This window comes from Triticum aestivum, chromosome 2D (genome assembly GCF_018294505.1).
Source record: "Triticum aestivum cultivar Chinese Spring chromosome 2D, IWGSC CS RefSeq v2.1, whole genome shotgun sequence".
Classification (NCBI taxonomy): domain Eukaryota; kingdom Viridiplantae; phylum Streptophyta; class Magnoliopsida; order Poales; family Poaceae; genus Triticum; species Triticum aestivum.
This window is the reverse complement of record NC_057799.1, coordinates 617,926,098-617,937,650: the sequence shown is the minus strand read 5'-3', so window position 1 is coordinate 617,937,650 and position 11,553 is coordinate 617,926,098. Positions and strand designations below refer to the sequence as shown.

The 11,553-nt window shown below is 44.9% G+C and overlaps 1 long non-coding RNA gene across 1 annotated transcript; it reads left to right on the top strand.

The window, feature by feature from the left end:
* Positions 1–268: 268 nt before the first annotated feature.
* LOC123050437 (uncharacterized) lies at positions 269–874 on the top strand. Its single transcript, XR_006423770.1, has 2 exons — positions 269–502; positions 619–874. It is a non-coding gene; the product is annotated as an uncharacterized lncRNA (long non-coding RNA).
* The last annotated feature ends 10,679 nt before the right edge of the window (positions 875–11,553 follow it).

Sequence of the window (11,553 nt, the reverse complement as noted above, 5' to 3'; positions counted from 1 at the left end):
ATGTCATCCATGCAAATTGCAGCTAGCACTAGTCTAGTAGTGATCATATCAAGCAATGGACACAGCTAACATGACGGCAAGTTGGCACTCAACAACTCTGCACAAGATCTGCGTGGTAAACGATGCTGCGTTGATCTGAATATCCCTGGACGTACGGCTATGCATGAAGCATGATGATAGATGGAGGTGCAACACTAAAGCTGACGGGTTTGGTGCCCCGCGTCGTGTATAAATGAGACCTCCGCATCGCTCCCAGAACTCACACCACTCTTCCACCACCAAAATCAAGCAGTACAGCTTACCTGCGTGTGATTCAGATTGTCTAGAGAGTAGCAGTGTGCAGTGCACTCTGTTCACTTCAGCTAGCTCCACCTCCACCACCATGGCCAACTTCGCCGCCCAGCTCAGGGATAGGTTTTTCGGCCTCGTCGACCGCGTCGCCGGCTGTGGCCGCGCCGGGGTCAGGGAGGAGGCCCCCAAGTCGGCGCCGGCCGTGCAGGAGGTATGTTCACATTTTACACGGAAAAGACAAGTCGACAGCGTTTTCTACTGTACAATACTTACAGAGTTACAGTTGTGTAGCAAGAGAACTCACCGTGCTGCTCATTACTCTTGCAGCATGTCGAGATTCGACCGAGAGGCCCCGGTGTGTCAGGAGGATCGGAGGCGGGAGTCAATTAGACACCGCAAGTGCTACTCGATCGCCCACATTCGTGTGGCTTCCCTTGTTCTGAAAGTTGAAACAAAGGATTTGTTTGCTGGAGATTTTCAATGTGTGAAGTGTGCATGTGCGTGCGTGGTCGCGTGCTGTGTTTTCAAGTGTTCAAGAAGATTTTTTTGTTCATGCCATGAAATGACAAATTGAGTTTGATAATTTCATTGTAACATTGTTATTTGATGAAGCAGTAATTTGATTAAAATTTTACATGTTGTTCAAAAGCTATACATGTATGTCATGGTAAACGGCTACCATTGTTTCAAGAGAAATGAAACAAATTCACCCCAATGAGGTAAAGAAAAAATTGTGGCTGACATGCTAGTTATTCTTGTTGAACGGGAAGTGGCCGGTCAGATTAGTGTTGTAAATAATCACTTAGTAGAAGATGGCTTGTCCAGCATCATGATGGCGTCGACGGCAGAAGGGTCAGGCGATATCAGTGCATTGATTGCTCTTGAAGATGAGACTACGGAAGAAGGCGACGACGGATTCTACAACGTGCGTATGCGGTGCATGCTGAGAGTTTGGTAGACTAGTTGGCGCTCCCGGCTAGCCGGCGGGTGGTTTGGTGAGGCCACCGGATTTTTTGGTGTGCGTGACGCGAGGTCAGGGCACATCATCAATTTTGTAGGTAGGGCGACATTTTTCGCCGGAAAGGTGGCATTGGATTAACTTATGAATTTATTTTGTAAGACCTTGTTGAATCTACTGGTGGTCTACTGGTGGTCTGATTTTTCCCAAAGGAAGATGCCGCTTCAGGTGGGTCTCTGAGCTGCTTGATTACAACGGTACATGGGACTTAGGCCGAATCCAACTGTACTTTCTGCTAGTTGACGTAATTGAGATTTGCAAGATCAGGCCATCCCCTATGCTAGGGGAAGATTTCATTGCTTGGGCACCGGAAAAAAATGGTGTCTTCACCGTTCGTAGTGCTTACAGACTCGCTGTAGAGGATCTGGGTGGGCCGCTGATTGCCTCTTCTAGCTCTAGCCCAGACGGGCGTGATGGGTGGAAGGCGATCTGGTCCTGTGCCGCCCCTCCAAAGGTTTTAACATTTGCATGGCGACTTGCATCGGACTTACTGGCCACATGGTGCAATAAACATAAAAGGTCACTTGAGGTTTTCAAAACGTGTCCAGTTTGTGGTATGGAGGACGAGGACAGCTTTCATGTATTCTGTGCATGCACTAATGCAAGGAATTTGTGGCGCGCTATGGAGGTCGTGTGGGTACTGCCCACTCTCTCCAGTATCTAGCCGTGTCATGAATGGTTCGTGAACTTGGTGTGCGATGCCAACGAACCATCACGAGTCCGGCTACTGATGTTGTTGTGGAGGATTTGGCATGTTAGAAATGAGGTTGTGCATGCGAAACCTGCGCCACCAGTTGACGTTTCAGTTCGGTTCTTATGTAGCTATGTGAACTCACTACATGCGCTGGAGCTTGCCCCCATTGCTGATATCAAAGGAAAAATGGTATCCCACTCTCACTTTCCTCATATGGCAGCATGCAAGAATATTGCGGTAACCCCATCGTGTCCTTGGTTTCCACCGAAACCTGAGAGAGTCAAATTAAATACTGACGGTTCGGTGGCCAAGGGTACTGCTGGGCAGGTATGATTCTTCGTGATCATGCAGGGTCTATTATCTTCAGCTCCTGCCGATATCTTTTCACTTGTGAGGATGCTTTAGAAGCAGAAATTTTGGCACTAAAGGAGGGTCTATCCCTTGCACTGCAGTGGAGCAACTCACCAATAGATATTGAATCAGATTCTTTGGAAGCCGTTACCATGGTAAAGGGTGATCAGAGCAACATGTCTAAATATTCATTCTTGATTAGAGAGATCAAAATTAGTATGGGGGAACGTGATACTTGTATTACTCATATCCGTCGCTGTGTTAATAATACTAGTTATTTCATGGCCAACTTTGGTAGGCTGCAAGGCCGGACTGCTGTCTGGCTGAGCTCTGGTCCAGAGGAAGTCCTGAATATTGTTGGACGAGATTGTAATCCTTAATCTTCTTGAGTAATACAAATGTTATTTCGCAAAAAGGCCTTGTTGAATAGTGTAATAAAGATGGATGTCTACATCGGTCGAAGAGAGAGATCAAGTGCCAAACAGACGGCACCTCCGCGTTCAACACACATACGGCTTGATGACGCCTTCACCTCCTCGATCCAGCGAGCGATGGTGAAGTAGTAGCTCGAATTCTCCGACAGCACGACGGCGTGGCGGGGGTGATGGTGGAGCAATCTCAGTAGAGCTTCGCTAAGCAATCCGAGAGAGAGGGGAACTACGAGGGAGAGGAAGGGCAGTGACGTGGCATGAAAGGGTGTGGCTGCCCTCCCTCTGTGCCTCTATATATAGGGGGAAGGGAGGGGGTAGGGGTGCCCTAGGGTTTCCCCCTAGATGGGGCGGCGGCCACCAAGGGAAGGCGCCCTAGGGTTTGGGAGGCGGCCCCCCTAGGAGCCTTGCCTCCCAAGCAAAGGGGGCGGCTGCCCTAGGGGGGCGCACCACCTCCCTGGCCGAGTGGTGGTTGAGGGTTGAGGTGGTGCCCAGCCCCTTGTGGGCTAGTGTGCCCCCTTCCCTTGGCCCATGAGGCCCCCAACACTTGTCGCCCCCCCCCCCCCCCCCGAAACCCTTTTCGATTCTCCAGCGATAACCCGGTACCCCTTGATACGTCTCCAACGTATCTATAATTTATGAAGTATTCATGCCATGTTTACAACAATTTTATATAATTTTGGTATGAGTTGATTAGAACTACTGACACTGTTTTCACCAGAACTACTATGGTGTTGTTTTTTGTGTAGAAATAAAACTTCTCGGAATGGGCTGAAAAATTACGGTGATTTTTTATGGACCAAAAGAGACCCCCGAAGCACAAGAGTTGGGCCAGAAGAGTCCCGAGGCAACCACAAGGGTGGAGAGCGCGCCCCCTACCTTGTTGCTGCCCCGTCGACCCCCCCCCCCCCCGACGTGAAACCGACGCGAAAAATTCCTATAAATCCCAAAACCTCCAGAAATAAACCTATATCGGGAGTTCCACCACCGCAAGCCTCTTTAGCCACGAAAAACCAATCGGGATCCCATTCCGGCACCCTGCCAGAGGGGGAAACCTTCACCGGTGGCCATCTTCATCATCCCGGCGGTCTCCATGACGAGGAGGGAGTAGTTCACCCTCGGGGCTGAGGGTATATACCAGTAGCTATGTGTTTGATGTCTCTCTCTCTCTCTCTCTCTCGTGTTCTTGATATGGCACGATCTTGATGTACCGCGAGCTTTGTAATTATAGTTGGATCATATGGTATTTCTCCCCCTCTATCCTCTTTTGATGAATAGAGTTTTACCTTTGAGGTTTCACTATTATCGGATTGAATACTATTATGGATTTGAGAACACTTGATGTATGTCTTGCGTGGGATACCCGTGGTGACAATGGGGTGTTCTATTGATTCAGTTGATGTATGTTTTGGCACTCAACTCACGGATTCCCGAGGTGACATTGGGGTAATCTATGCATAGGGGTTGATGCACGTTTTCGTCCTTGTTTCTCCGGCAGAAATCTTGGGGCACTCTTTGAGGTTCTTTGTGTTGGATTGAATATTATGAATCTGAAGTTGTTTGATGCATATCGTATAATTGACCCATGGATACTTGTGGTGATATTAGAGTATCTAGGTGACATTAGGGTTGATTGATGTGTCATATGGTGTTATTTTACTACGAACTCTAGGGCTGTTTGTGACAATTATAGGAATAGCTCAATGGATTGATCGGAAAGAATACTTTGAGGTGGTTTCGTACCCGACAAGAAATTTCATCTTATATTCTCCGCGATAGGAACTTTGGAGTGAATTTTGTCGCACATTGAGGGATTGCCATATGATCTAATTATGTTATCATTCTTGACAGAACTTGCACTAGTGAAAGTACGAACCCTAGGCCTTGTTTTCAAGCATTGTAATACCGTTTTTGCTCACTCTTGTTACTAGTTACCTTACCATTTTTATATTTTCAGATCACAAAAACCTATATCTACTATCCATATTACACTTGTATCACCATCTCTTCGCCAAACTAGTCCACCTATACAATTTACCATTGTATTGGGTGTGTTGGGGACAGAAGAGACTCTTTGTTATTTGGTTGCAGGGTTGTTTGAGAAAGACCATCTTCATCCTACGCCTCCCACGTATTGATAAATCTTAGGTCATCCACTTGAGGGGAATTTGCTACTGTCCTACAAAACTCTGCGCTTGGAGGTCCAACACGAGTCTACAAGAAGAAGGTTGCGTAGTAGACATCACCCCACGGAACGCTTACAGACTCCGATACCCTTCGTCCTATATATCAATCTTCACCTTCGGACCATTCCGGAGTTCCTCGTCACGTCCGGGATCTTATCCGGGACTCCGAACAACCTTCGGTCACCAACATAATAACTCAACTATACTTAGATCGTCACCAAACGTTAAGTGTGTAGACCCTGTGGGTTCGAGAACTATGCAGACATGACCGAGACACCTCTACGGTCAATAACAAACAACGGGACCTAGATGTCCATATTGGTTCCTACATATTCTACAAAGATCTTTATCGGTCAAACCATGATGCCAAGAATTCAGTTAATCTCCTTTGTAGTTCCCTTTGTCCATCGGTATGTTACTTACCCGAGCTTTGATCGTCAGTATCTCCATACCTTTTTCAATCGCGTTACCAACAAGTCTCTTTACTCGTTCCGCAATACAAGATCTCGTGGCTAACCCATTAGTCACATTGCTTGCAAGCTCATTGTGATGTTGTATTACCGAGTGGGCCTCGGGATACCTCTCCGTCATACGGGGTGACAAATCCCAGTCTTGATCCATGCCAACTCAACAGACACCCTCGGAGATACCTGTACAACACCTTTATAGTCATCCAGTTATGTTGCGATGTTTGATACATACAAGGTATTCCTCTGGTGTCAGTGAGTTGCATGATCTCATGGTCATAGGAGCAGATACTTGACATGCCGAAAATGGTAGCAATAAACTTGATACGATCATATGCTACGTCTGTAGTTTGGGTCTTGTCCATCACATCATTCTCCTAATGATGTGATCCCGTTATGAAATGACAACTCATGTCTATGGCTAGGAAACCATAGCCATCTTTGATCAACGAGCTAGTCCCACACTCATGTCTATGCATGGTTACAAACAACAATGCTCATAGGTCAAATTCCTGATGTTTGTACTCATCCCACACACGTACACCTTTTAAATCCCACAACTATAAAAGTTCTTCAATTAATGGCCTTAGGTACACAGCAATGTCGTTGTCGGGTTGCTTAGGGCCTTGGATGAGCACTGGCATCATAATGAACTTCCGCTTCATGCACAACCAAGGAGGAAGGTTATAGATACATAGAGTCACATGCCAGGTGCTATGCTTGCTGCTCTGCTCCCCAAAAGGATTAATGCCATCTGCACTTATACCAAACCATAAGTTCCTTGCATCGTCTGCAAACTCCGGCCACTTTCTCTAGATTTTTCTCCACTGCGACCCATCAGCTGGTACTGTCAACATCCCATCTTTCTTACAGTCTTCTTTGTGCCATCACAACAATTTGGCATGCTCTTTGTTTTGGACAAACATTTCAACCGTGGTATTATAGGAGCATACCACATCACCTTGGCAGGAACCCTCTTCCTGGGGCGCTCGCCCTCAACAACACATCTTATAGCGCAATGCACCACATACCGGGCATGCATTCAAATTCGCGTACTCACCACGGTAGATGATGCAGTCATTAGGGCATGTATTATCTTCTGCACCTCTAATCCTAGAGGGCAGACAGCCTTCTTTGCTTCGTACGTACTGTTGGGCAATTCGTTGTCCTTTGGAAGCATCTTCTTTAACATTTTCAGCAAGTTTTCAAATCCCTTGTGAGATACACCATTCTCTGCCTTCCATTGCAGCAATTCCAGTGTGGTACCCAGCTTTTTCTTGCCATCTTCGCAATTTGGGTACAACAATTTTTGGTGATCCTCTAACATGTGTTGCAACTTCAACTTCTCCTTTTCACTGGCGTAGTTTTTCTTTGCATCAGCAATGGCTCGACCAAGATCATCAGCGGGCTCATCTGATGCCTCTTCTACAACTTCTTCTCCCATTGTAGTACCATCGTGTTCAGGGAACCTAGGATAGTTGTCATCATCCTCTTCTTCTTCATTGTCTTCCGGATTGAAGCAGGTGGCTGTTAAGGACTTTTGAGGTAGAGTAATTCCTATCATTCTTACAGACACCACATGGACAACACATAAAACCTTTCTGCTTGTTTGCCTCAGCCGCAAGCAGAAAAATATGCACACCATTAATGAACTGGGGAGAGCGTCGGTCATCGCACATCCATTGTCGGCTCATCTTCATTACACAACATCGGAAAGACCAAATTAATACAAGTTCATACATAAAGTTCATACACACTTATTCTCATAAAACAACATACAACTATCTAGCTAAAGCATTTAAATGCAACAACAAATGCGATCAAGATCGCAACTAAGGTAATAATTGATCCAATAGCATAATGATACCAAGCCTCTTTATTAACCGCATATTTTCTAATCTTCAAGCGCATTGCATCCATCTTGATCTTGTGATCATCGACGACATCGACAACATACAACTCCAATTTCATCTTCTCTTCTTCAATTCTTTTCAATTTTTCTTTCAAATACTCGTTTTCTTTTTCAGCTAAATTTAATTTCTCGACAAGAGGGTCGGTTGCAATTTATGGTTCACATACCTCCTAGATATAAATATCTATGTCAACTTGATGGACATAATTGCCATAAACACGAAATGCAAAAAATAGTAACAAAAGAGAATATACCACATCCGAATCATAAACCGGATGAGGGCCGACAGGAAGGGATATCAAAACCATGACACTATATGAAGGAAATATGCCCTAGAGGCAATACTAAAGTTGTTATTTATATTTCCTTATATCATGATAAATGTTTTTTATTCATGCTAGAATTGTATTAACCGGAAACTTAGTACATGTGTGAATACATAGACAAAACTGAGTATCCCTAGTATGCCTCTACTTGACTAGCTCGTTAATCAAAGATGGTTAAGTTTCCTAACCATACACATGTGTTGTCATTTGATGAACGGGATCACATCATCAGAGAATGATGTGATGGACAAGACCCATCCGTTAGCTTAGCATAATGATCGTTAAGTTTTACAGCTATTGCTTTCTTCATGACTTATACACATTCCTCTGACTATGAGATTATGCAACTTCTGAATACCGGAGGAACACCTTGTGTGCTATCAAACGTCACAACGTAAATGGGTGATTATAAAGATGCTCTACAGGTGTCTCCAAAGGTGTTTGTTGGGTTGGCATAGATCAAGATTAGGATTTTTCACTCCGAGTATCGGAGAGGTGTCTGTGGGCCCTCTCGGTAATGCTCATCACTATAAGGCTTGCAAGCAATGTGACTAATGAGTTAGTTACAGGATGATGCATTACGGAATAAGTAAAGAGACTTGCCGATAACGAGATTGAACTAGGTATGATGATATCGACGATCGAATCTTGGGCAAGTAACATACCGATGACAAAGGGAATGACGTATGTTGTTATGCGGTTTGACCGATAAAGATCTTTGTAGAATATGTAGGAACCAATATGAGCATCCTGGTTCCGCTATTGGTTATTGACCGGAGATGTGTCTCGGTCATGTCTACATAGTTCTCGAACCCATAGGGTCCGCACGCTTAACGTTCAATCATGATTTGTATTATGAGTTATGTGATTTCATGACCGAAGATTGTTCGGAGTCCTAGATGAGATCACAGACATGACGAGGAGTCTCGAAATGGTCGAGAGGTAAAGATCGATATATTGGAAGGAATATTCGGACACCGGAATGGTTCCGGAGTGATTCGGGTATTTTTCGGAGTACCGGGAGGTTAACGGAACCCCCCCCCCCCCAGGGGGGGAAGTAGTGGGCCTTCATGAGCCTTAGTGGAAAGGAGAGGAGGGCCGCAAGGGTGGCCGCGCACCCCCCATGGCAATTCCGATTTGTACTAGGGAGGGGGAGGCGCCCCCCTCTTTTCTTCTCCCTCTCCTACTCCTTCCCTCTCTCCCCCTCTTGGAAAAGGAAGGGGAGTCCTACTAGGATTGGGAATCCTAGTTGGACTCCCCCTATAGGTGCGCCCCTCCTTGGCGGGCCTTCTCCTCCCCTCTCCTTTATATACGTGGGCAGGGGGCACCCAAAAGCACAACAGACAATCTCTTAGCCGTGTGCGGTGCCCCCTCCACAGTTTAACACCTCGGTCATATCGTTGTAGTACTTAGGCGAAGCCCTGCGCCGGTAACTTCATCATTACCGTCGCCACGCCGTCGTGCTGACAGAACTCTCCCTCGTCCTCAACTGGATTAAGAGTTCGAGGGACGTCATCGTGCTGAACGTGTGCTGAACACGGAGGTGCCTCTTACCTCTTGAGCATGCGTTGGTTTTCCCTTGAAGAGGAAAGGGTGATGCAGCAAAGTAGCGTAAGTACTTCCCTCAGTTTTTGAGAACCAAGGTATCAATCCAGTAGGAGATTACATGCAAGTCGCCTAGTACCTGCACAAACAATCAAGAACCTTGCAACCAACGCGATAAAGGGGTTGCCAATCCCTTCACGACCACTTGCAAAAGTGAGATCTGATAAACATAATAAGATAAATATTTTTTGTATTTTTGTAGTATAGATTGGAAAATAAAGATTGCAAAATAAACGGCGACAGCAATAGCTAGTTGACGGGAAACTAATATGATGTAAAGTAGACCCGGGGGCTATAGGCTTCACTAGTGGCTTCTCTCATGATAGCATATATTACGGTGGGTTAACAAATTACTGCCGAGCAATTGATAGAAAAGCGCATAGTTATGAGAATATCTAGGCATTATCATGAACATAGGCATCACGTCCGTGTCAAGTAGACCGAAATGATTCTGCATCTACTACTATTACTCCACACATCGACCGCTATCCAGCATGCATCTAGAGTATTAAGTTCATAAGAACAGAGTAACACATTAAGCAAGATGACATGATGTAGAGGGATAAACTCAAGCAATATGATATAAACCCCATCTTTTTATCATCGATGGCAACAATACAATACATGCCTTGCTGCCCCTACTGTCACCGGGAAAGGACACCGCAAGATTGAACCCAAAGCTAAGCACTTCTCCCATTGCAAGAAAGATCAATCTAGTAGGCCAGACTAAACCGATAATTTGAAGAGACTTGCAAAGATATCAAATCATGCATATAAGAATTCAGAGAAGAACCAAATATTGTTCATAGATAATCTTGATCATAAACCCATAATTCATCGGATCTCGGCAAACACACCGCAAAAAAAGTATTACAACGAATAGATCTCAAAGAACATCGAGGAGAACTTTGTATTGAGAACCAAAGAGAGAGAAGAAGCCATCTATCTAATAACTATGGACCCGAAGGTCTGTGGTAAACTACTCACACATCATCGGAGAGGCTATGGTGTTGATGTAGAAGCCCTCCGTGATCGAATCCCCCTCCGGCGGAGCGCCGGAAAAGGCCCCAAGATGGGATCTCACGGGTACAGAAGGTTGCGGCGGTGGAAAAGTGGTTTCGTGGCTCCCCTGGATGTTTTCAAGGTATAAGAGTATATATAGGCGAAAGAAGTAGGTCGGTGGAGCTATGAGGGGCCCACGAGGGTGGGGGCGCGCCTACCCCTGCCTCGTGGCCTCCTCGTTGCGTCTCTGACTTCCACTCTAAGTCTCCTGGATTGCGTTTGTTCCAAGAAAGATCCTCGCGAAGGTTTCGTTCCGTTTGGATTCCGTTTGATATTCCTTTTCTGCGAAACACTGAAATAGGCAAAAAAAACAACAACAATTTGCACTGGGCCTTCGGTTAATAGGTTAGTCCCAAAAATAATAGAAAAGAGCATATTAAAGCCCATTAAACATCCAAAACAGATAATATAATAGCATGGAACAATATAAAATTATAGATACGTTGGAGACGTATCAAGCATCCCCAAGCTTAATTCCTGCTCGTCCTCGAGTATGTAAATGATAAAAAACAGAATTTTTGATGTGGAATGATACCTAACATAATTTTCAATGTAATTCTCTTTATTTTGGCATGAATATTTAGATCCGAAAGATTCAAGACAAAAGTTTAATATTTACATAAAAAAATACTTCAAGCATACTAATAAAGCAATCATGTCTTCTCAAAATAACATGGCCAAAGAAAGTTATCCCTACAAAATCGTATAGTCTGGCTATGCTCTATCTTCATCACACAAAATATTTAAATCATGCACAACCCCGATGACAAGCCAAGCAATTATTTCATACTTTGATGTTCTCAAACCTTTTCAACTTTCACGCAATACATGAGCGTGAGCCATGGACATAGCACTATAGGTGGAATAGAATGGTGATTGTGGAGAAGACAAAAAGGAGAAGATAGTCTCACATCAACTAGGCGTATCAACGGGCTATGGAGATGCCCATCAATAGATATTAATGTGAGTGAGTAGGGATTGCCATGCAACGGATGCACTAGAGCTATAAGTGTATGAAAGCTCAACAAAAGAAACTAAGTGGGTGTGCATCCAACTCGCTTGCTCACGAAGACCTAGGGCATTTTGAGGAAGCCCATCATTGGAATATACAAGCCAAGTTCTATAATGTAAAATTCCCACTAGTATATGAAAGTGACAACATAGGAGACTCTCTATCATGAAGATCACGGTGCTACTTTGAAGCACAAGTGTG